The sequence below is a fragment of the Equus quagga genome, chromosome 4 (assembly GCF_021613505.1).
Source record: "Equus quagga isolate Etosha38 chromosome 4, UCLA_HA_Equagga_1.0, whole genome shotgun sequence".
Taxonomy (NCBI): Eukaryota; Metazoa; Chordata; class Mammalia; order Perissodactyla; family Equidae; genus Equus; species Equus quagga.
Genome location: NC_060270.1, coordinates 16,672,693 through 16,695,957, shown reverse-complemented (window position 1 = coordinate 16,695,957; position 23,265 = coordinate 16,672,693). Strand labels below are relative to the sequence as shown.

Here is a 23,265-nt window from a genome sequence, read left to right as displayed (position 1 = left end):
TCTGTTTTCTCATTATGTGGGTCCTGGATCCACCATAAAGTGCAGCCAGCTACAGGAATAAAAGGCAGTAGGGCTTGCTGTCTTTTAATAGTCTTCCTTCATAAGTATCTGAGTGTGCTTGGAAACATTTACCTCATCCTATGCCTCGATATTTTAAAATCAATTCCTCTACTATATTTGAAAATCACCTGTAGTGGCATAATTATATTGGTCAATGTTTTTACATTATATGAAATTTTTTTTGAAAAGTTCTAATAGATTATGCAGTAGTCTCTCTATTCTAATACAGTATTTGATGAAAAATGTACACATGACTATACTCATTTTATAGCTGAAATGGCAGAGACACCGAGGGGCTAAATTTGTTATTTAAGACTGTACAGAGTGTTAGTGTCATTCTACCAATTTGATACTGATGGTATCATTCAGATACTCTGGGATTTAGGACTTTAACATATGCTCTGTGAGTTGATCAAAATATTTGCTCCACATTACCTTGCTAGTATCATTTAGGTATCATAGATAAGAAAACAGAAATGAGACAAAGGGGGATATTAAATGCCTTGTAGCAAATCACAGGAATGCCTTGTAGGGTCACAGGAAAGCTGGTAAGATCTTGGTCTCCTTCACTCTGTGAACTAGCCACGACTAGTTTTCTGGCAAGAAACATTTTTCTCCTTCGGGAATTTCAATTTTCACATGTGTGAAGGTTGGAGACTTTCCCTGAGAAAGCAATGCCTCAAGGGATAAGGAACTTTTGAGAAAATTTAAGGTTTTTAACCTCAACCTAGTACAATCAAATATATTGATCGCCACTTAACAATTTCAGAATATTAGAGTGCTAAAATTCTTGTTTAGACAGAAATCTAGATTTGAAACTGGAAATAAATTACCTTTCCCCTCCTTCACTATCTGGTAATCACTTAGTAAAACATGTAGGTATTAGATATTTATATATGTATGTAAAAATGCATAAGTTTGGAAACTGTAAAGTATATGGAATTCATTTGGGAGGTTATAAAAAATAGCATCTACTTTAAAATGTTTCTGCAATAACTTCTGCTTGTCATCATTTTCAACCAGATGATTAAATTTCCCTATATAAGGCCGGAGACTCAGGTAGTTAATAAGGAAGCAGAGACCCAACCAGGCCAAAATTTTACTAAGTCGTTGTTACCAATGCAGGTATCCCAGGGAAAGAGTACATGAAGTAGTCTTTCATATTTTTACTTTCTACCAATTAGGATTTCAAGTTGAGAAATAAGCAAATTCTAGAAAGCTCTGACAGCCCAGGAGATTCCACTCAGGTTAGTGTGGCTCAGGCAGTCCCTATGCTCATTAACTGATCTGCTGATTTCCCATCTACTGATCTCAGCCAGAGACGATAGAATAAGGACCAATAATGGAGGTCCAGGCAGTCCCTTATCCCAAAGGAGAAACTTTACATACACATTCAAGTAAATGAGAATGGCTTTCGTGAAGCCCTTCCAATGATTCCTCCACGAAGAAATACCCCATCTTACCCAGAACCATCATTAAATGTGTGTTCCACTAATATTTGCTCCACACTTTCGGTCAAGAACTGGAAATGGCTGGACTTAATCAAGGTCAAGAGAGAAGAAAGTATGAGGAGAGGGTATCAGGGTGCTGGAGCTGGAGAATGCTGATAGTTAGCTGGTAGTTAAAGTTAGCAGCATCAGGTTATCTGAAGATAGCGTATGAGTGTACTGAGTAATGGCTCCCCCAGTGAGTCCCAAATAAGCTTTTCCATCTCCATTAAATAAAATGTAATATTAATCACTTGGAAAAGTAAAAATTTTTTCTATTATTAACTGGTAAGTTCCTGTGTCATCTATCTCTATTTTGTCTTTCAGCTCTTTTTTCTTAAACACAACCATTTCAGCTATATTATTAACATTCTCAAAGGAAATTCAACCAGACTACCAAGTCCAATTTGCTTTAGCTAAAACTTATTTACATTTGTTGTCTAAGACAGCCTTAGATAGTATATGTGTCGTTTGGTCTAGAAATAGTAAATCTCGGTTGTATGTGATAAGTTTTAATTCTGAGTACTTCAAATGCCATATATTGTGCACCTATTCTGAACTAGTTTCTATACTATGCATCTTATGTACATTATCTCCTTTAATTTTCAAAACAAACCATTTAGAGATAAGAAAATTGAGCCTCAGAGAGCCTAATTAATTTGACAGAGGACATACAGCTAATAAGTGGCCAAACTAGGATTTAAACCTAAGCCTTTCAGACTCAAAGTCCTCCTCTCCTCTTTTTAAACCACTATCTCATCCCTAAACGTAGAAGGTTCGGCATTACCTTCTAAGTGTCTGTGCAGTTTTAATACGGGAAAAGGCGACTGCCATAACATGTGCTTCTGTGGGGCTAGGTTTATCACCTAAAACATGCCCAACTCAAGCTAGTTGCCAATTTGTCTCCCAGTACAGTATACTAGCCTGTTGATATGATAAACACTATTTTCCCGTCTTATTTTGTGAGACATGCCTCTCATTAGATACAGGAATTCAGCTTAATTCTCAAATTAACCTCAAAATCACCTTAATTTTGCTAGATTAAAAGTAATAACAAAAGCATTATGTGTGACTATGTAACTATAAAGTAATGGAACTGATTTTGGGTGGGTATTAGTGGCGCTGGTCTCATTATTTAGAGTGAATCCACGTAGTACATATCCAGATTCACCAGTTGTGAGTTTCATAATTTAAATGGAGATGGTAACAGTGCCTAACTCATAATATCATTATGAGGATTAAATGAGATAATATATGTAAAGTTCTTAGATCAGTTCCTGGCATGTAGGAAGCAATTATTGAATGGTAACTGCTATTATATATGAGCGTTACAGAGATAAAAAACAATTACTGACAAGTACTTGGTACATAGCAGGAGCTCAGTAAATATGTATTGAATGGATTAATAAACTGCATCAGTTCTTCAAACTGGCTAGGTGTTACTGATCTATGGTCAATGCAGTATTTTAGCTGCTGCTTCACACTGTTGAATTTACTATAAAACAAAATGTTCAATGTCGTTAAGAACTCTATGCAATTTGCAGGAGCATTTACTGACTCTGAAAGAGCCTTTTTAGGGGGCTGGGGTATCATTTCTTTTCCTCAACATTTTCACTCTTACTACTGTATAGCATGCACTCTCTGGATAGATTTATACATGTGACCACTAAATGGATGTAGATTTTCCCCTTCCGATAATAGATATGATATATCTTATAGTACAATGAAAACAGAAACTCTACAAGTATGTACATAGGAAAAGAAGATACATGGACTGGGAAAAGCAAAAAGGCAGCATGTGGCATGAAGCTTCCTGTTTGCCTGAGACAACTGAAACACATTGAAAGCAAGAAAGACCTTTATTGTCACTATTTGTACCAGTTCAGGGAATGCTGCATACTTTTCTGATGATGTCAAGATGTTATAGTTTGGGGGAGCCTTTTTTTCTTAGGAAATTTATCTTTAAATCTCAAAATGTTTACCATTATGGATCTGAAATTATCGTGCTTTAAATACCATAGTTCCTAACTGATTAGATTAGCAATCTAATTTTAGTAAGAGTTTTAGAAAGGGTTCAAAGGTTTGCCCCTCCCTAGAGTATTCTTCCCACCAATGATATTCCTACTCTACCTTTAGAAAGAGCCCACGAGTCACTTTTAGGAGCCCTGCCTTGTACTATTATGCATGTCTGTGTGTATTATGGTTGTCTGTTTAGATGTACATTTTCCCTATTAGAGTCTAGTGACCAAACTCTGAGCTGCTTGAAGACAAGGGCTGTGCTTTATTCATCTCTGGATCCCTAGTATTATTCAGTTCCTAAGACAGAGTAGGTGTTCAATAATATGTATCCAATAAACTAATGAACTTGCAGTCACACACACACACAATATAAGATCAGAGATGTGAATAAAATGTCCTGTGTCTGCATGTTCCTCAAGTACTTGTGAGCCTTCTAACACTGCTTATGAACAAGTTGATCAGCTTCTGAGTACTCTAGTCACTTTGAGGGAAATTTTCTGATCTTTGAAAAAAATTTTTTTTTTACCTGTTCATATTCTTTGCTTTTCCTCTGAGCGTCACTTCTGCACTTGGACTCAAGCGTGCTGTCACGTGCTGATTACTTGGTTGAACCACACAGACAGTGGTATGAATTTTTATTTTTGTTTGCATGCTACCTGTGGCTTTGTTCAAGCACATTATCTGTATGTTAAAAAAGAAAATACATGGATTGTGTCAGGTAACTGGAAAAGTCTTACTTTCAAAAAAATTCTCAGCATTTAATACAGTGCTTGGCATATAGTTGGGATTCAATAAATGTTTGTGGAATGCATGAATAAATCAGCCATTACTGTTAACTGTTTTGAGGATGAAGTATGAAATTTTTTGAAAAAAACTACTAAATGAAATGCCTAGCATCAGGCGGCAGGATAAGAGTAAATCTGACACTTGTAGTCTTCACCTCTTTGTTATACGGGCTCACGGAAAAGTGCCCTATACATCTGATTTCTCAACTTCACCCTGCAGTAAAGTTTTGCAATCTGGAGGCTGGAGCTCTCTTTTGTAAATGTTGTCTGCCCGATGACTGTGTTGGCACCGAGGAGGCCTTAGCAGATAAAGTGGAGGAACATATGGCTCCCATCTGAATACAAATTGGTGGACATAACGCGGTAATTCAGCTGAGATGTCCTCTATATTGTAAACTGAAAGAGTATGATTAGAGGTGTTTATAAACGGCGTCTGAATTCCCTCCACATCCCTCCCCACCCCTTTTCCACTATAGTTTTATCGGCCTGAATCACAGCCATCTAGCGTCCTAGCTTCACTGCGTTATTTGTTAAAATGGCCAGCGTGAGGAATTATTAATTAAAGCTAACAAATCACCCTGACGAGCTGTGCCCTGGCATGGCTGAAGGTTGATTGGCGAAAGTGTTCTCCTTTGGAGAAAAGACTTTTTGTGCTCGTGACGCAGTCAGGGACGGATTATTGAATATGCAAGTTAGAAGAAAAATCACAGGACAAGCAAATTGAGTATTTACTGGCAAATAATTGCTCCCTTAAGCTGTGGCTCTCTTCCTAAATTCTTAACATTCCCGAGGGTTAGAAAGAAACACAGAAAAATGCATCGGTACAGAGTACATTTCAAAAAAAATACATAGACTGATGTTTCAGACTTGTGCAGGTAAGTGTGATTGTGTGTGCATGGAAAGTGAAAGACAAGGCGAAGCAAGGGAAGGATGGGGGAAATTTTAATCTGGTGGCTTTTTAAAATCAATTTGTTGTTTATTGGAATACTGCTCGGCGTATTTCTAAGTTGACTGAGAATTTAGTTTCAGTGCTGCATTTATTGTGAAAGTTAGAGAAATGCGAAGGAGGGAGGGTTTTGTCAGAGTTACTTTATGTCTTTATCAGCAGAAGAATATGCTAATGTTTCCCCCAACAATAGTTATAAACTTTGCTCAGATACTGGTGGATATATGTATGAAACTATCGCTTGATTTAGGGCTCGATGGTTATTCTCAACATTGTTAATTATGACCTGTCTTAACAGTGTCCCAGACACATTTGGGTGGAACTATTGCATTTATTTTTCGAAGCAAACTCTGTTTTACGTTAGCACCAAGCTAGTCCTTGTTCAGAATTTCTAAATGGACATTACAGTTTTGGAATAGTTACTTAAACCTCGGGCTTCGGTAGTAACCAAAATGTCCTTCATGTCAATTGTGTGGTCTTTTTATCTGAAATGTTGATCAAACTACTGAGTTTTGTGGACATTGTAAGAGAAGAGAGACTAGTTTAGAGGCTTTCTCAAAATCAAATTTAAATACATAAAGGTATGATAAGTGTGGAAATGAAGGCTCATTCTATGTATAAAATGTAGACATTGAGAAACAGAGATACTCTCCTGAGTACAGCTAGGTTATGTGAACAGCGTTATCCGAACACATATATCCACTGAGGATGGATTCGTATTCTGTGAAAACCTGGAAAATGTGCTTTCATCGACAACAAACTGTTTTTGAAATGAGAATAATTGGCTGGCGAAATAGCATTTCATGGTTGTAATAACTATGAATAACATGGATTTAAAACAAAGGCATAAGCATAATTTAAACTAAATTAACTAATTAATAATTCCAAAGTGCTTTAACAATAAAACTTGTAGATAGTATAATAATAGGAATAATAATAAAAATTGAAAATCTGACAATCCCCCAGAAATTAAATCAGATGACTCTCATAAGGTTTTAGGGAATCAGAATTTTAAATATAAGTATATAAAACTTATATTTTACCTTCTAGTCTGTTCCTTTAACCATGCAATATTGTGCTGGTCAGGATTTTTTCTTACTATATCCTATTTTATGAAAAATATAGTTTGTCTTAGTATATAGAATAGAGCTCATAAGAAAGTTTAGAAAATATATTTTTTAAAGGTTTAATTCCCATTGGATAACATTTTGTCCTCAGATTTCAAGAGGCAGCCTCCTTAAAGTTTCTTGTGACTATTTGAGGGCACAATTTGGTCCATTATTTTCAAATAGCAGAGGGGGCATTTAAAGCATATGTTCAGAGACTAAACCATCTGCCTGCTTTATTAGAAATACCACAGAATTATGAGGACTTGGAAAGGCTCAAAAATTGAACCAGAGTTCTATGCAAGATTAAAATAAAAATACAGCACTTTGATTTTAAAAGTGTTTTGTAACCACTTACTTTTGCTAAGTATTTCATTTGTCTTTTGTGGGAAAATAGTATCATCATACCCTTTTGATATATGGGGAATGAACGACAAAGTGTCGTTGAGTGACATGAACATATGCCAAGTTAATGGTAATATTTTCTGTGATTTAACCCACTAAATTTAAATACCTTTTGGAGTTTCGAGTTGACTTATCAATGGTGAAACTCACAGTGAACTGGAGAAACATAAAATGGAGACTGCTGGAACAAAAATGAAGTCCAGCTGCTAGCTTCTGGACTACAAATGAGTTGCAAGAGACATGTGGAGGTCAGACTAAAGAGCACTTCTGTAATCCAACTGTGATGTAATGGAAGTATGAATCGGCTATTGGTTGCCCATGCTAGGGGGAAGACAAAAAAATGAGCACAGCTTGCCATTATTCCAGGGTGGTACTGTATTCCTTTGGTATCTGGAAGGATATGAGATCCAGAAATTAATAGAAGAACAAAAATCATATTTAGGTACCAAACATAATAATGTATCAGCCCAGAGTGGTCATATCAGGACAAATCAAGATGAGTATCATTGTTAAGATGACCAGTGCCCAATTAGGATTCTTCTAACTTACCTAAGTGTTACTAGAATCAGACTGAGACTAGCTGGGTCATTTTCAGAGGAAATGCAGAAAACAGGCTCAACTCAGCCTGAATATAAGCTTTCAGTGTTGAGATGACATATTGCTCCTTGTTGCTTAATGAAAATTACTTAATTAAGAGAGAACAATAATGGAGACACAGGACTGAAGTGTTTGGTTTGAAGATTCTAAGTAAAATATGTGTGTGTGTAAAATGCATATAAGTAAATAATATATACATATATATTAATACATGTATACATATATAATTTTTTAAAAGAAAAAATGTTTTCAGAATTGTACACTTTGTTAGGCTGATTAAGCCTAGGACTTTTTTGTACAGTTGGTCTAGACACTGGACGCACAGATTTAACACAGCTATAGTTTCAGAACTGAAGGAGTCAGAATTAATGATCTGGTGCTGAAAACACCTATGTCCAATTTCATATGGGTCTTCTCTTAGTAGTATTTTATGCCTCTCTAAATTGAAATCTTCCAAATAATCAATGAAGCTAGTAGCACAAAGACTGCAAAATAGCTCCATTACTTCAGCAGGTTAGTTTTTATGTTATGTTTTGGGAGGATTTGATATCTGTACCTAAGGCACATAGACAAACACACACTTTTTATTTTGTTTTCTTTTCTTCATTTATTTCTGCCACCTTGTTCCAACAAGGAATTAAAATGGCTGACAAAGAAAAAGAAACAGATAATAGTGAAATACATGAATTAGAAGTAGATAAGAAAGATAAAATACAACAAAGCAATAAACAAGGGCAAGGAAATAAACATGGAGTCAGGAGAAAAGTCAGCCTGTGAACTACATTCAGTGAAGTGCTATCCATTTGCCTTTAAACTTTTCTTACAGTCAAGTCAAGGGGAAAACCATGATAAGTTATGCAATTTACAATATTCATAAGAATAATAAAATAATTTCCATCATTCATTAATAAAGTTCTTGAAAAATGACAGACTCTGAGTTTTTAGAACACTCGGTGTTAAGACAACTCCCATTGGAAATAATTATAGGCTTCAGAGAGCTAACGGTCAGGGCAGAAGCAGAAGCAATACCTTCCCTTGGACGTATGTGAAGGAGTTGACTAGAGTAATCTCCTTTCAATCCCAATGGATCAGTTCCTGGGGGGAAAAAAGCTGATTAGTGCAGTCATGTTGGCAAGACCAAGATCTTAGGAAAAATAGGGATTTAAGGAGAGAAGTTTTAAAATTATTTCATATAAATATGTACACATATGTTTTAATAGTAAATCAAAGATTTAGAAGGCATGTGCTTTTATAATAGCCATTAAAACTCATTTTATCGAATAAACCTTTTGAATCAATACTGCTTCCCTAAGTTGTTCATAAAAACTTGCTGTACTGCTGCCATTCTTAACCCACTTTTACTTGAAGCACACTGTCAGTCGTTGTGAAGTTTGAAAAAGAACTTTTCTGGCTTGAAATTTAATGTTTCTTGCCCTTGCATACTCCCTTGGTTCATTTTCAAAAGTCTTAGCAAACTGCCTGGTCTTTTCACAGATAAATTTTGATAGTTGTCACATTGAATAGGTTAGTCTTTTCCCCATATTTTAAAGGCAAATCATAAAGATTTCTTTTCATATTACCCTTATAGTCCAATCCATAGTAAGTGGTCCAAGGACCACCTGTACCAGAATTACCTAGGGTGCTTGTCAAAATGAAGATTCCTGGGCCCCACTCTTGAATTTCTGAATTAGGAACCCTGAGGATGGAGCCTGGGAATCTGAAATTTAGAAAGCTACCCAGGTTAGTTATGCACACTAAAGTCTGAAAACCACTGTTTCAAGATTGTGACTTAACATTTCCAGTATATGAATATAAAATGGTAGGATTTCCTTAACACATTTGGTGAGGGTTTATTATATTAACACTAATCCAACCACTAATTTCTGTTCCATAATAAAGGATGATTACCTGCTAATAAAACTCAAAAGATCAAGCTTAGAAAAACATGGCATTTGTTTGAACTCTTTAAGCCATATCTCACCATTGTAGAAAACATCCTTTTTAACTCTTTTAGTTGTCGTTTATTGAAAACTACTATATGCTAATTCACATGTGGGGTCTGGGTACCAGAGATACAAAGGTAAAAAAAGATAAATCAGTCTGTTATCTGAAAAAACTCATAATCTAGGATAATTTATTATTACTGGGATAGTATCATCTGCATACTAGGATAAGTTGAATTGACACATAACCTCCTCTTGAGTAAAACTCAAGATTTCCATTGTATTATATCAGTGTAAGTATACATGTGTTGGCAGCAATTTCGTATAGTAGGACCTTGATATAATTTGGAAGCTGCAAAACATGAGAAACCCTTGAGGATCCTCCTTGTTCCCCTCACCAGGAGACAGGGATGGGAGGTATCATGTGGGCCTTCTAATTCCATTTCTCCTATCATCAATCAGTGATTTGTTACTGGGACCCTTTTTGAGAGGAGGAGAGAAATGTGTCTGTGAGTGTACCTGACACTATGAAAACTTACATGTCTCTTTCCACTCCCCCCTGGGGGCTCAGCTGACCTGTAGGAAATGCTGGAGCCTATATGGCAGCAGCCTCCCTAGTTGGCAGGTGGGACAAAATATGGAGGGGCTCAAACTGCTTCTGCCTAGTACTCTGCTCCCAAGTCTCAGCAGTGCCAGAAATTGGGTATCGAAAGCCTAGAAGGCACATATTGTACATGAAGGAATTTGGTAGCTGTTCTGAGGAAGAGCATGAGAGCTTACGATTTCATTGGTAATTCATGTTTTCCTGGAAAAGTGCTGGAGACACCTGCCCCCTTTATTATTTCCAGAACTATATGAGAAATATTGTGAGAGTGTCTATATATTTTTTTACCTTTTCCTTCCCTTCTTTTCAACATATATTTGTTGAGTATTTAGCACCATGCTCTTTTCTAGGAACTAGGGATAATAATGACAAATAAAATAAAGTTTCTACTTTCATGAAGTTTGTATTAGGGTATATAATATATTAGGGGTAGAAAGGAAATGAAATTACTAAATATAAAGAATATAATTTAAATATAAGAAGTAATATGCTTCATTTTTGAGACATTGCCAACAGCATCTCCACGACTTCCAATTATATTCATGTTATTTCACATGTGTGGATGTATGTGTGTGTGTGTGAATATATATATTCCTTGATGCATTTATAAACTCCTCTGAGGAACAGAACAATCAATTCAGGACACTGCTTGTTGTGGGAAACTCTTTTTCATGAGGACCTGCACATAATGTAAGGGGAGAAACAAGCCAACTGTAAGGACCAAAAAGGTGCACAGTCAACCACAAGATCATTCTTTATCATCTCTTTGCTTGTTCCAGGGGTGTGTGTGTGTGTGTGTTCTGGGTTTTGTTTGTTTGTTTGTTTGTTTTTAATGAACTGAAAGCTGGGCACTAAGGATGCCCAGGGATCTAAGAGGTGGATAAGTTAAGGAGACAATCTTCAAGGGACTAAAGATAAAGTAGAGAAGACAGGCAATTAACAATAGTATGTGGCTTGATAAGGTTCTATGGAGAAGAAAGTAAGGAATGCTGTCCTAGAACAAATCAAACAACAGGAGCAACAGGCAATGTTTCCCAGGGGAGTCATATTTTAACTGAGACTAACAACCTAACAGGAAAACAAAATAGAAAGATATTTTTTAGTGAACTAATTTTTCCCCTGCTCACCTAAGTAATATATGCCCTTGAGGAAAATATTTTAGACATAGGGCAACATCCTTTTTTAAGAAAAGGGTGGGGAGGGCAATCAGCTGTTAACACAGCACTTGGAGAAACCATTGTTAATGTTGATCAGATACTTTTTCAAGCACGTATTACGTTCTAGGGTTATGCCAGCCAGCCTCCATCTTCTCAGAAGGGAGCATTTTAATTAGAAGGCTGTATGGATAGAAGCAACTCAAACTTTAACTCCTGATAGCTGGCTTCAGATTTGGTCTTACCTACCAGCTGGGTTCCAACCCTAGTTGATGTAGATAGGACAGCACAAATGCAGCATTCTCCTGAATAAATGTCATACCACCTGCTATAACTCCCACCTAGTGTAGGTAGGAGAGTCAGACTCATTGGGTTCAAGTCCTGGCTCTGCTGCTTCTCTATCTGTGTGATCTTGGGCAAGTTATTTGACCTCTCTGTATCTCAGTGTCCTTCTCTGTTAAAAGGGATTATTAATAGTACATACCTCATGAGATATTTTGAGAAATGAATAAGATAAGGCATGTAAAGTGCTAATCATAGTACCTGGCACATAGTAAAGCATTCAATAAATGCTATATTATTATGATGTTGATTACTATTATTATTTTTACTATTACAGTCATTTTCATTACCAAGGAAACTTGTGGAAAATATATTTTGTCCAGTGCAACTCCATGATCACTACTGACAAAACAACTCAAAACACATTTCCTACCGAGGGCGGGTCAGAGATATCATCTCTGCGACACACATTAAGGATCCGGGTTTATAGCTGAAAATTATAATATAATTTAGCTCGGTAGATAAATGACATTATGCAGACTAATTTTCTGTTTCTAGGTAGAAATGATGTTTAAATCTGCCTTAAATGCCCTTCATGCTACAGATTTTGTTTCAACAATTTGTGACTAACTGGGTTTGTTTTATTAAAAGGAACTTTCACATCCAAAGCCCTAATGTTTTTCACATAGTGCTCCATTTCTTTATGCCACTAGTGACTGAAAAGGATTAGAAATGCAATTTTACCTAAAGAGGCACCTTCAGGAAGCAGAGGATCCTACATTGTTGAGATCTGTATTGTAACATGATAATGAATGAAGATATCTAGCCTAGTGGGTGCTACATAGTAGGAGCTTAAGGAATTTGTTTTAAATTGAATTACGTTTCATAAGAAAAAGCATGTGAACATCACTGTAGATGTTCTGTAGAATTGTAAACAATTTTAAGAGAATGATGACACAATGGGATGACAGTGTATTAGAAAAAAGCAGTTGTGTGGAATCTTGACAACACGTTAACTTTTTATAATTGTAGGCTCGCCACGGTATAAAAAGCAGGACTATATAGTGAAAAGAATGTAGGCTCTGTAATTGCACGGCCATATATTTGGTTATCACCTTTACCATTTACAAATTATATGATCACAGACACTCTATTTCTTGTGTCTGAGTCCTCAAATGGAAAATAGTGCAATAATGGTGTCATTGCATGGTGTATGTGTACAGTGCCCAGAAGAGTTCTTGCACCATTATAGGTACTCAATAAATGATATCTATTAACATCAGCAATAACAACAAGACATAAAAGCCCTGTGTACAATGAACATGAGCTTATTATATATAGTATGTATATATAAATATATAATATATATATAATTCATGTATATTAATACATCAATACTAATACTTGAAATTGCCTTGGTTAATGTTTGACACAGATTAGGAACTCTAAGTGTAAATTTTACCTGTTTACATGCCTTCATGAAAAAGATTTGCTTTAGCTATTCTAGTGAAATGAAAATAGAATTTGAAAATCTAAAACTAACTTTATCTTTTGAAAAATGACAATAAAAGCAAAAGCCACCAAAGGATTTGTTACGAAAATAGCTCAATAGTTTGGACTTGATGCAAATAAAGAGCAGGGATAACACTCCACTTCAAATGCTAGAAAAAGTGAATTAACTCGAGAAACTCTTAGGTGACCCTTAATTTGAATAGTATTAATTGGAAGTATTTTAAAGATCAAAAGGCTATTATTGCTCGTTGCAGTGGTAGCTACATATGGAAAATGGCTGCAGAGATTCTCAATACAAAAATAGTTCATTGCTAAATTCGAAATTCTGTTAATGTCACAAACAGTGGGATGTGAAACTCAAATGAATTGTGATGACAGTTCAGTCCCAAGCTGCCTATTTTTTTTCCCTCAGAGCTGCCCATATTTGGCTTTATATATCCCTCAGTCCTGATTTAACCCATCAATATTTGTATTTTCTGGAGCTAGCACCACCTTGGAGCATACCACGTAAGGATTTTATTCCCCAGTGCTTCTCAGTTCCTAGGGATTTCGCTCTCACTGATTTTCTTCCCATAGTTATGTATTCTTGAATCTTTCTTTATCTCTCACCTTAGAGTCAGAGTTTTGATCACTTTTAAGTTATGGTCTTCTAGGGCCCCATGCTGTTCTTTACTCTTCCATTCCTCTCATGTATTTAAAGTGTCATTCCATTCTTCTTCATCTGCAGGCTGTTTACTCTGGGCATATTTCTTCGTGTTGCTTTGACTTGGGGCACTTCCCATCATCCTGATGATCTACATTCATTTCCTACTGTAGTTTTTAAAAACCTGGTTGCTAAATGTCTCTCTTATCCTTTATGGTGGAAGGTAGTTATGATCCTGGATTTGGGGAACAAGATTAGATACACTGTTTTATGAACTATGAACTGAATAAAGCTCTCTTTTAAATACAGCAATTCCATATAACCATAAGCTAGCTTGACTTTGGGGAAATATCGTTTGAAAAAGTCTCTAAAGAGTGTTGCTAAAATGACCAAAGTATTCCGGCTTAATGGATTTCGTAGCGTGGATACCAGGCCTACCTCACAGAACAACAGTCCTGGCTAAATAGGTTTGATCTGGATTTTACTGCAGGTGGAGATTTGGCGGCCATTTATTGAGAGACCTCCCTGCACCAAGCATTTTACATTTAATTCTTAAAGCAATCCTCTGAGATAGGTACCATTTTCTTCACTTAAGAGATGAGAAAACTTTGACCTGGGGAGGTTAAATGACGTGTTAAGGGGTGGAAACAGGATAAAAACCCAAGGTTCTAAGACTCTAAAACTCCTCCTTTCTTCATTACCACAGGCCTGTGGCTAGTTATACATTTACATTTTTGGCTGTCGGAATGAATTTTGTAGTATAATTTAATTGAAGACATAGCCAAATTTATCAAAGCAAACAAAGTGATGATGAGATTTTACTGTGTTATCATTTTTATAGAAATATGAACCCAAAGCCGTGGGTTCACCAGATCTCCAGGAGGGTGAAGCGCATGAGTATAGGCAACTTTCTTGACTGCCCCCTTTGGTTTCAGGAGACAGCCTGTTATTAGTTCTGAAGAAACTGGAGCTTAAAATGAGTGGTTCATAGACCAGGGATTTCTGACTTCCTGTCAAAAGCCTCCTGAGACTTGTCCTAGCCTTTTTCTCCAAAATTAAAATCTGCTGATTATTCTCAGCAAATACATCCTGTGGACCTTTTTCCCACCAAATTTCTGAGGAATTAGTAGTCGCAGTAGTGTTTAGTACTTTTATAAAGCAAATATTTAATACATTTTTAATCCATTCATCATCAACCTATATGTTTCTTTTATGAGGCATTAATACTATTTTACTTTTATATGGCACTTCACAGTTTACAGTTTGGAAAATATGTACCAAAAAAAATAGCATGTAATCTTTTTCTCAAGGTCACCCAATGTAGAGATATATAATTTAGCCACAATTTCCACATGCAGTAAAGCCGTGGTAGAACTACCCTTCAGATAGAGAATCTTTATTTTCCAGGGTCACACTTAGGCCTGGTTTTCCAATTTGCCCTTGTGCAGTTGGACCATTGAGTTCGCCAATTTGCACTCCAAGCCCTAAGACCTTGCTTCGAGCAAGGACTTGGGGGTTAACGTAGACTTGTTTAATTTATCACTTTGCCACAACTACTTACTTCATTTGGGTCAGACCCTCTAAGAGGAGCTTCTGAAACAGCCCAAGAATTTAGAGTGAAATTTTAGCTAAAAAAACAGAAAAGAGAGAAACAACAACAAAAATCCTGGAAGTATCTTTCTTCACATATTGCCCTGAAAAGAAAAATATAAAAATTTTGTTCTATGATGCTGGATTTTGGATTACACATCATGAGTGCTTTTCCTGGGTTGTAACTCTCGTGCTCATCCTTCCTCTGGTCACAATGAATGTTCAATTTCCTTCTCAAACTCTGGCCACTGCCAATTTTGATATGTGCCTTCAGTATTATTACTCTAAATTTCAAGTGGGGTAGGTGTTTTACTCTTTCAATTTTCAAAGATTCAGAACATTTGATTATGTATTTATCAAAAATTACTGTAAAACTCAGTCCCACTTCCTATTTTTTAAACAAATAAATATTGCCACTGTCTACAAGTCTGAATACCATTGGCTATTTTTACCCTTTGCCTTAATCCCAAAGTTCTTCAACATTTATTCTTCTCTGTAAAGTATTGAGTCCTGGAAATATAAGTGAAAATTAACAGTTCTAGAAGATTAGCTTAGGAAAGTTTGCTATTCTCAGTTATATTCAAAATGGACTCCCTGTCATGCTGTTTCTGTATAATGTATCATTTTCACAAATGTAATATTACATAGATATTAAGGCATATTCACAGATACTCATTATCAAAAATATGGAGTAAAACCCCACATGTATATGCCCCATCTCCTCTGCTCCCCAAATGAATTTTGGACGTGAGAAAATATCTACCCAACAGTGGGATATCATGTTTACTTGGTGAATTTTAACACTTGCATCCCTTGGTGTTCACGTTTGTGAAAAATTATTGAAGACATGATCTCTTTTTTCTTTTAGCTGCACATGGCTCAACCTAGTAAATTTTGAATATAGATTCAATATGGTTATAATCCCAATTATACCACATTTAAAAGCAGTGTTCTAGACTGTATTTCTCTGCCAGCATGACTCCACAAAGAAAACGAAACCAACCCTAACAAAAGTCTCCTTAAAACCGAGAGTAAAATGGGGCTTGCAAGAACTGTTTTGAAAAACTATTTCAACAGTGACTGACAACCAATTTTTCAAATACTGTTGTAGCCATTTCAAGCTGTAGAGTGGACAGTATGTGGGAAAAATCAATAAAGGAAAAAGATCTCTATCTGTCACAGATGAAACCTAAAAATACCACTAAGACCAATTCCCTCTCGATGCGTCTGTTATTGCATTCCACTAAAAGGTGGTGAAAAAAAATCAGCCAACTTCTACTAGAACGAAGTGTCCAGACAAGCAAGTCTGTAAATAATTAAAAGAATAAACTAGAGTAGAAAAAAATGGAATTGAGGGGGAGGTCATTAAGCACTTAAAATGTTGAGTGTACCAAAACCAGAAAACTCAGGGAGAGAAAGAACTTGTTCTTCAAAAGAAGATACTTTCCATCCTTCACCAGTAACACAGAACTGATAATAGAAGCCCCTTGGGTGGGGTTGGTGGGAAGAACACTGTCTTCACAAAAGCTTCACTAGGTGTTCAATTGCCCAGGGCAATCTGATCAGCTTGTCCTCGCTTCTAGAATTGAGTAAACCAAATCAGGATGAGCAACATATGGTTTAATAGTTAACTTTGAGAACAAGGGACAGGGAGATGCTTTTATGCCTTGGTCCCAGCATTCGTTCCAATCTCATTACTAAAGTCTGTTTTGAGAGCATTTACAGCTTTCCAAAGAGTCTGGCTTTTGCTGAATCCTGAAGACAGAAATATAGCCTTAATGACCTCCTTGTCCTGGAGTCTCCCTTAATACAGGTGAATCTTTGTGATAAAACATGCTGTAGAATCCAAAGTATTGCTATTAATATCATCATTACTAATATTGTTATTTCTCCTTTCTTATGTTGATAATAACTTTTCCATTTTCCTATTCTAGAAATAAGTGAAAATTTTGTGAGTATGCAGAGTTGCTTTCTCTAAGTTTCTCTGAGAAAGTTTATGTGTCTCCTTTCAAGTTCGTAGTTGCAGATATTTTGAAATATAGCCGGATGTGCAAGTCCAATCCTGCCTTTTATGACCAGGGACAGAAAAGATCCTAGAAACAATCTCTTAGTTGACAAAGGAAGGGAGAGAATTGTATATTTTGGCTGATAGGGTCTTCTGCGCTCAGTATTGTTTGGCTAGTAGTCTTTTTATTAAGGTCTCTGCTTTCTCAGAATCCTGATCAGACTCCTCCCCTATGACCAAGAGAATCTCCCCAACTCTTAGCATTTACATCAGCTCTTCAAAAGTAGAGTAACCATGGACTAGGATTTGGTATACCTAAGGAATGGGCATTGGGTTATGAACAAGTGCTAAGGGAAAATAATAAGAAAACTGAAGACAAATTCATGATAAGTCCTGAAGTCTTGGAACTGTTGGAGGAATCTGGTATGGAGTTGCTGTAGTGGTATAACTAAACTAAACACAACAATAACAACAAACAAAAAAACATACTTCTGACTCGCCTCTTCCTGATTCCACTTAAAAACAACCACTCCAGCAAAGAGAAAGAGCACGTGTCCGTATTTTGGTGTATGGCCCTACATCTTCATTGTAGTTCCTCACAGAGTTATTTGTCCCTAATACTTCTCAAAGATCACCTTTGTGCATGTCTCCATAGCTGTTCTAATGGTGTTACTATTTTCTCTTCTTCATCCTTTCCTTTTATTTGAGCTCTTTTTTTTTTTCATGTGTGCAAAGAGGCTCCTTCTCTAGCCTCTGCACACATTCACCATTTCACTGGGACAGATGGGTGTTTCTATATGATGCCTTTTAAAGTGATAAGATAGCAAGAATAGATTTTGAACAATATTTTACCCGTATTATTGAAAAAATAGCAACTGTATATTCTAGATACACACAGAGAAGCTGCATAAAATGCAAATTCTATTCATGTCTGATCTCTTCTGCATTTGTATAGTGACTATTGCTGTAGAATCTAGGCACTTTATGTTATTTCCTCTTATTATTATTTACCACCTGATCGTTCCAAAGTGCTTTTTACAATCAGAGAATTTCATTAACAATCCATTCCCTCGCTCTTTGTTTTTCTGCACCCTTGCATGTAAAAGTATCAAGCATCTCAGTAGCTATATCAGATAAATTACAGTAAAAAGAGAGTGCTGCTGACAGCAGGGTGGGGGGAAAAATCCTCCCAAAGTATCTCCTAGAATCCAGTTGATGTTTTAGAGTATTCAAATAGTAATATTACAGAAGTCTATACATAAAAGTGAAAACAACCCCTAGATTTGCACTTTTATTTATCATGGTTTCCACCATTGCAATAATCAGAAATGTGAGGTGAGCGAGAGGAGTATTGTCTGCACTTTGCATATAGAGGTCTGAGCAATTGCACCTTCTCACTGTAGAAAGCTCATAATTTCTTATTGCTTCTTGAGCTGCCTTTAGCCCAGAATTATAGAAGTCAATCCATTTTAAAATCCGAAAATCTACTGTTATATTTTTTTAAGCTAAGAAGATAGAGACTTGTTTATAAAAAGGTTCATTGTGATTATAGATGAAAATGCGTGGTTGGTACCTTAACAGTTTGATTGAATTAAAATCAAGTTCACTCTGGGGTTTCCTTCTCAGCTCTACTCTTTGCTTTCTCTGTGACTCCAAGCTAATTGCATAACCTCTGGTTGACTTGTGCCTCGTCTACACATTGAAAGTGAAATTCAGAAATGAAGTTATTAATCTAACTAATGTAGGCTATAATATTATTTCTCTAAATATTTCTGCAAGACAATTTGAGATTTCTGACTTAAGCAGATAGTAATAAAAACTAATACTTTTGTGCACAATTTCCTCTTATCCTTAGACAACAATCCTATGGAAGTGGATGCATCAGAATCACCTGGTGATGATCAGAATCACTTGGAGGGCTTGTAAAAACACAGATTGCTGGGTACCACCCCCAGAGTTTCTGAATCTGAGTCTAGGGTATGGACTGATAATTTGCATTTCTAATAAGTTCCCAAGTGATGCTGATGGGGACCACACTTTTAAAATCACTGAAGGAAAGGAAACATAGCTTAAGTAGAGAAAGGGAAACTGAGGCTGAAAGTGACCTCAAGTCATGGCAGTAAAGTGGAAGAGTACAGACAAAAACGTAAGGCTTCTGGCTTGAAGTCTTACTGTCTTTCTACTCCACACATTTTCTCTTTACTTCTACTACTTTTATGTTTTGAATGACTTTCGGTTGCCTTGAGATCCTGAGTGAAATAGCATTGTAAAGGAGTGGTAATTGGATCTTTTCCCCTCGGATCTAGTAGCTACTCTTATCGGATTTGTGAAAGGAGAGGAGGAGACCATTCCAAATTTTAGTGGTTAGCTTTGGTATGAAGGGCTTTTAAGGCCAGCCTTATACTTATCCTTTTGGGGATGAGAGTAATAAATCTGAGTCTTCTTTGTGTTCATTCATCAAAGATTGTAATAGATATGAACAAGTTTCTCTTTGGTGACCATATTCTGCTGGAACAATGCTTTGTGTAAATTTCCACATGTATATTATTTCTCCAGACAGTCATGATGAAAGAATGTGGCAAGGAGTACATGGCGGGGCAGAGGAAAAGCTGCTGCAAAGAGATTGAGGACACTTGGTTTCTAGCGCTACCTCACCCTGCATGGGTCTACTCACCTACAAGGGAGACAGGACAGTGGTTCGCGATCTAGGCTGTTCGTTACAGTCACCCAGGGGATCTTTGAAACAAACACCCACATCTGGGCCCCATGCACAAGAAATTCTGATTAATTGTTCTGGGAGAAGGGTCTGAGCATCAGTAGTTTTTAAAAGCTTCCAGGGGGATTCTAATGTGTAATCTGGGTTAAGAACTACTGGCCTAGTGCTCAAGTGGATTTTGAAATCAGACAGATCTGAAATCATATCTTGGCTCTTCCGCTTAACTGTGCAATCTTGAACAAGTTATTTAATCCCTGTCAGCTTTAGTTGTTCTCGTCTGTAAAATGTGAATGATAACACTTGGCTTGTAGGATATTTTTGAGAATTAAATGAGATGATACGTTTAAATATTTGACATATTTCCTGGCTTGTACTATGGATCTATTACGTTAGCTGCTTTATTGTTATAATGCACTTTGGTTTCCTTATCCGTAAAGTGAGGAAGCACTGTATGAAATGGAGGACAAATTTCTTAGGATTCTCTATAGATATTTGTCTGTCACCTTATCCAGTGTACCCTGTTCAGTTCCATCTTCCCCTTTCACTTCCTAAATATATATATTTTGTCAGGTGTGGTCTTTGACAAGACTCAGCCTTTATTACCGTATTTGACCAACTACTGCTACTCTGTCCTCCTCCTTCCAATCAAGATTGAAAACTTGAAAAACAGGACAAATCCACTGAAATTTTGAGATGGAGTAATGGAGGTACGAGGTATGGTTGACAGATAAATTTAATAAATAAATGCAAAGCTTTGCAAACGTGTACAAAAGCTAACATGGCCCTACAGTTGATTGCTGTTTTGCTGCCATTACCCCACTCTAAGAGATCAGTCATTGGTACCTGTCATCACAGAGGAGGAAGGGTGTTCACACCCCACTTCCTGAAGATTATTGCAATTGTTAATTCCCTTTGTTTTCCCTGATCTCCTCCTGTATGTCTTAAGGAAGCCTTCATGTATGGATGAGTAGTAACAATTTTTTAAGACAATCCTGGTTTTCTAAGCCCATCTGCTTATCTCTACCAATGTTTACTAGGTTATACTTTTCAGATCACTTTATATCACCAATTTTAAAAATTAAATCCTTTTTGAGAAAACTCTCCTTTTATCTCCCTTAAAGTATACAAATTATGTTTTTGGATGGGCAGAGAGGAATTATTTGACTGTCCAATAAAAGTACAGATGGTTCCATTTTCCTTGACTCATCTCACAGCACGCATTAGTCAGGTCACATGCCTATTTGAGAATTTTTGTAGCACTAGGTCACTTGCCGAGCTTCGGGGCACATAAAAAACTATTTGCCTGGCTTTTAAGTTTGTGGATCTTACACTGTGCCTGGCATGGAGATAGGAAGGACATTTTTTTTCCATTAAGCTTTTTCACTGTGTTTTGAAAGGAAAAGTTGAAACAGAGTCCCTACTGAGATTTTTAACATGTTCCATGGTGGTAACCATAGGAAATAGGGAAACAGAAAATTTTTGGACAGAAGGAAGCCAAGGAGTCCATCTCAGCCTGTCCTCACCTCTCAGATACCAGTTGGACTCTACAGTATTATTTTGATCTAGGTGTATATCTAATGCTTTGTATTTCTACATGTTGCTTTCTGATAGAAGGGAAACGTTGCTACCTATCATCGTGAAAAAGATTGCTGTCTAAACCGTACTCAGTTCCCTGTTCTGGACAAATCAATGGGAGCATTCATTCAGATGTTAATAAAGCTAAATCATGGAAGTTTTAATTCGGAAAAATTCATTTTGATGTTTAAAAGGATTCTCACAGGGTGTTATGATAGAGCCTATGTAAACTCCAGTTATGGAGAAGAGTACTTGTTTCCCACAAAGGTATACAAACACATAATAATGGCATTTTTCTTCATTAAATCCAGGGTGCTTAAATTCACATAAGTACATGAGCGCCTGCGTGCGCACGCAGACACACACACACACACACCCCCCCCCCCCCCACCCTCCACGTACTGTCTTCTTCCTCCACCAGCCTCCTGCCCTAACCTCTGGGGATAAAAAACACTGAAATATAAATCAACTTCTATTTCCAAACGATATTATAATGCCATTGAAGTGTAAGTGCTTAACAAACAGATCTATTGATATTCTTTCCTAAAAACTTGAATATGAACATTTTGAGGTATGCTTGTGTGTGTGTGTGTGTGTGTGTGCGTACATGTTCCTCAGACCTGCAGGGGACATTTTTCAAATAATCTGGTCTGATGGAGCTCTATTGAAAAGTTGCCAGTTCGTTAACATTATACCTGTTAATAGTTTCTATTTCCTTTCATTATATGACAGCTATAATGAATGAGATCCTAGAACACGACTTCCCATAGTTACATTCAAATAGTGAAATACAGCTAACCAAGTCATAGTCATGGCTATTAGTAATTTTTTGATACACATTGAACATGGCAGCAGTTATGTTTTCTTTCCCGTGTCCACAATAGCACCAAACCTTAAAATGAATTATGAAAATTTAAAATAGTAAGTTTTTTAAAATCTAGCTATTACCAGGTCAGAAATAGTACCTCACAAGACTGGCATTAGCATGATTATTATTGCCATTTTAAACTGGACCACCCTAGATTGCATAATCCTATACTAACACAGTAAAATTGGTTTTCTCCATAGTCCATCTTTGAAAGATAAACCCCATGTACACATAGATATAGACCAAATATCTCAGAGATGCAGAACCATGACATGGGCATATTCCATGAAGTCGGGGAAAGGTTTGCTCAGGGAGCAGGTTGAAAGGCAGGGTGGTATAATGTCGGAATGCCTATGCTCGGTTCAGACTCTGCCACTTCACAAGTGAAGCTTGGTTAAAGGATTTAACTTTCCTGAGCATCAGTTCCCACATCTGACTCAATGTCAATGTACAACCTCCTACATTGTAATAATAATCAAAATAATTAAATTCATAAAGTTATTTTGAAGTGTTCAATATGATATACATATAAGGTCAATTAATGGTCAAGTTTTAAATGAGAATTGGGACCGAACTGTTGAGAAATGTCTCTTGTTAGAAATGATGTGGACTAGCGGAGTGATGTCAAAGCCTCAAAGATTTGCATGGGTTGAAAACAAAGGTAGAGCCTGAGAGAGGGGGCTGGCTAAAGGAGAACACTGACAGTGGACTATGGTTTTTAAATTCATGGAAGAAACGGGAGACACTGGAATCTTTGAAGAAGCATTTAACTTGATCAAATGTATTAGGTCTCATTTGACACAAAGGATGGATCTAAAAGGCTATCTGACAACGGGAAGCTCTGGTGAGATACATGGGTTTTGCCATAAGACTGTTCTCAAATTCAGTCGTCCCTCACAAGCTGGCTTAAAGGGCCAGGTTTTAAGGCCATGTCCCTCAGATTCTGATTCCACCGTAGTTCCTGCGTG

At 36.7% G+C, this 23,265-nt stretch overlaps 1 protein-coding gene across 25 annotated transcripts in view; it reads left to right on the top strand.

Annotated features, from left to right (window-relative positions):
- The window catches only part of ZBTB20 (zinc finger and BTB domain containing 20), a 770,585-nt gene that overhangs the window by 349,664 nt on the left and 397,656 nt on the right, over window positions 1–23,265 (top strand). The window contains exon 7 of one of the 25 annotated variants that reach the window (XM_046659197.1): window positions 20,425–20,568. The exons of 22 other annotated variants lie outside the window; for them this stretch is intronic. The gene's annotated coding sequence lies outside the window, so the exon portion shown is untranslated. Of the gene's footprint in view, window positions 1–5,173; window positions 5,227–20,424; window positions 20,569–23,265 lie in introns of those variants that run through there. 2 more of the 25 variants (XM_046659196.1, XM_046659199.1) reach the window with 2 other exon arrangements.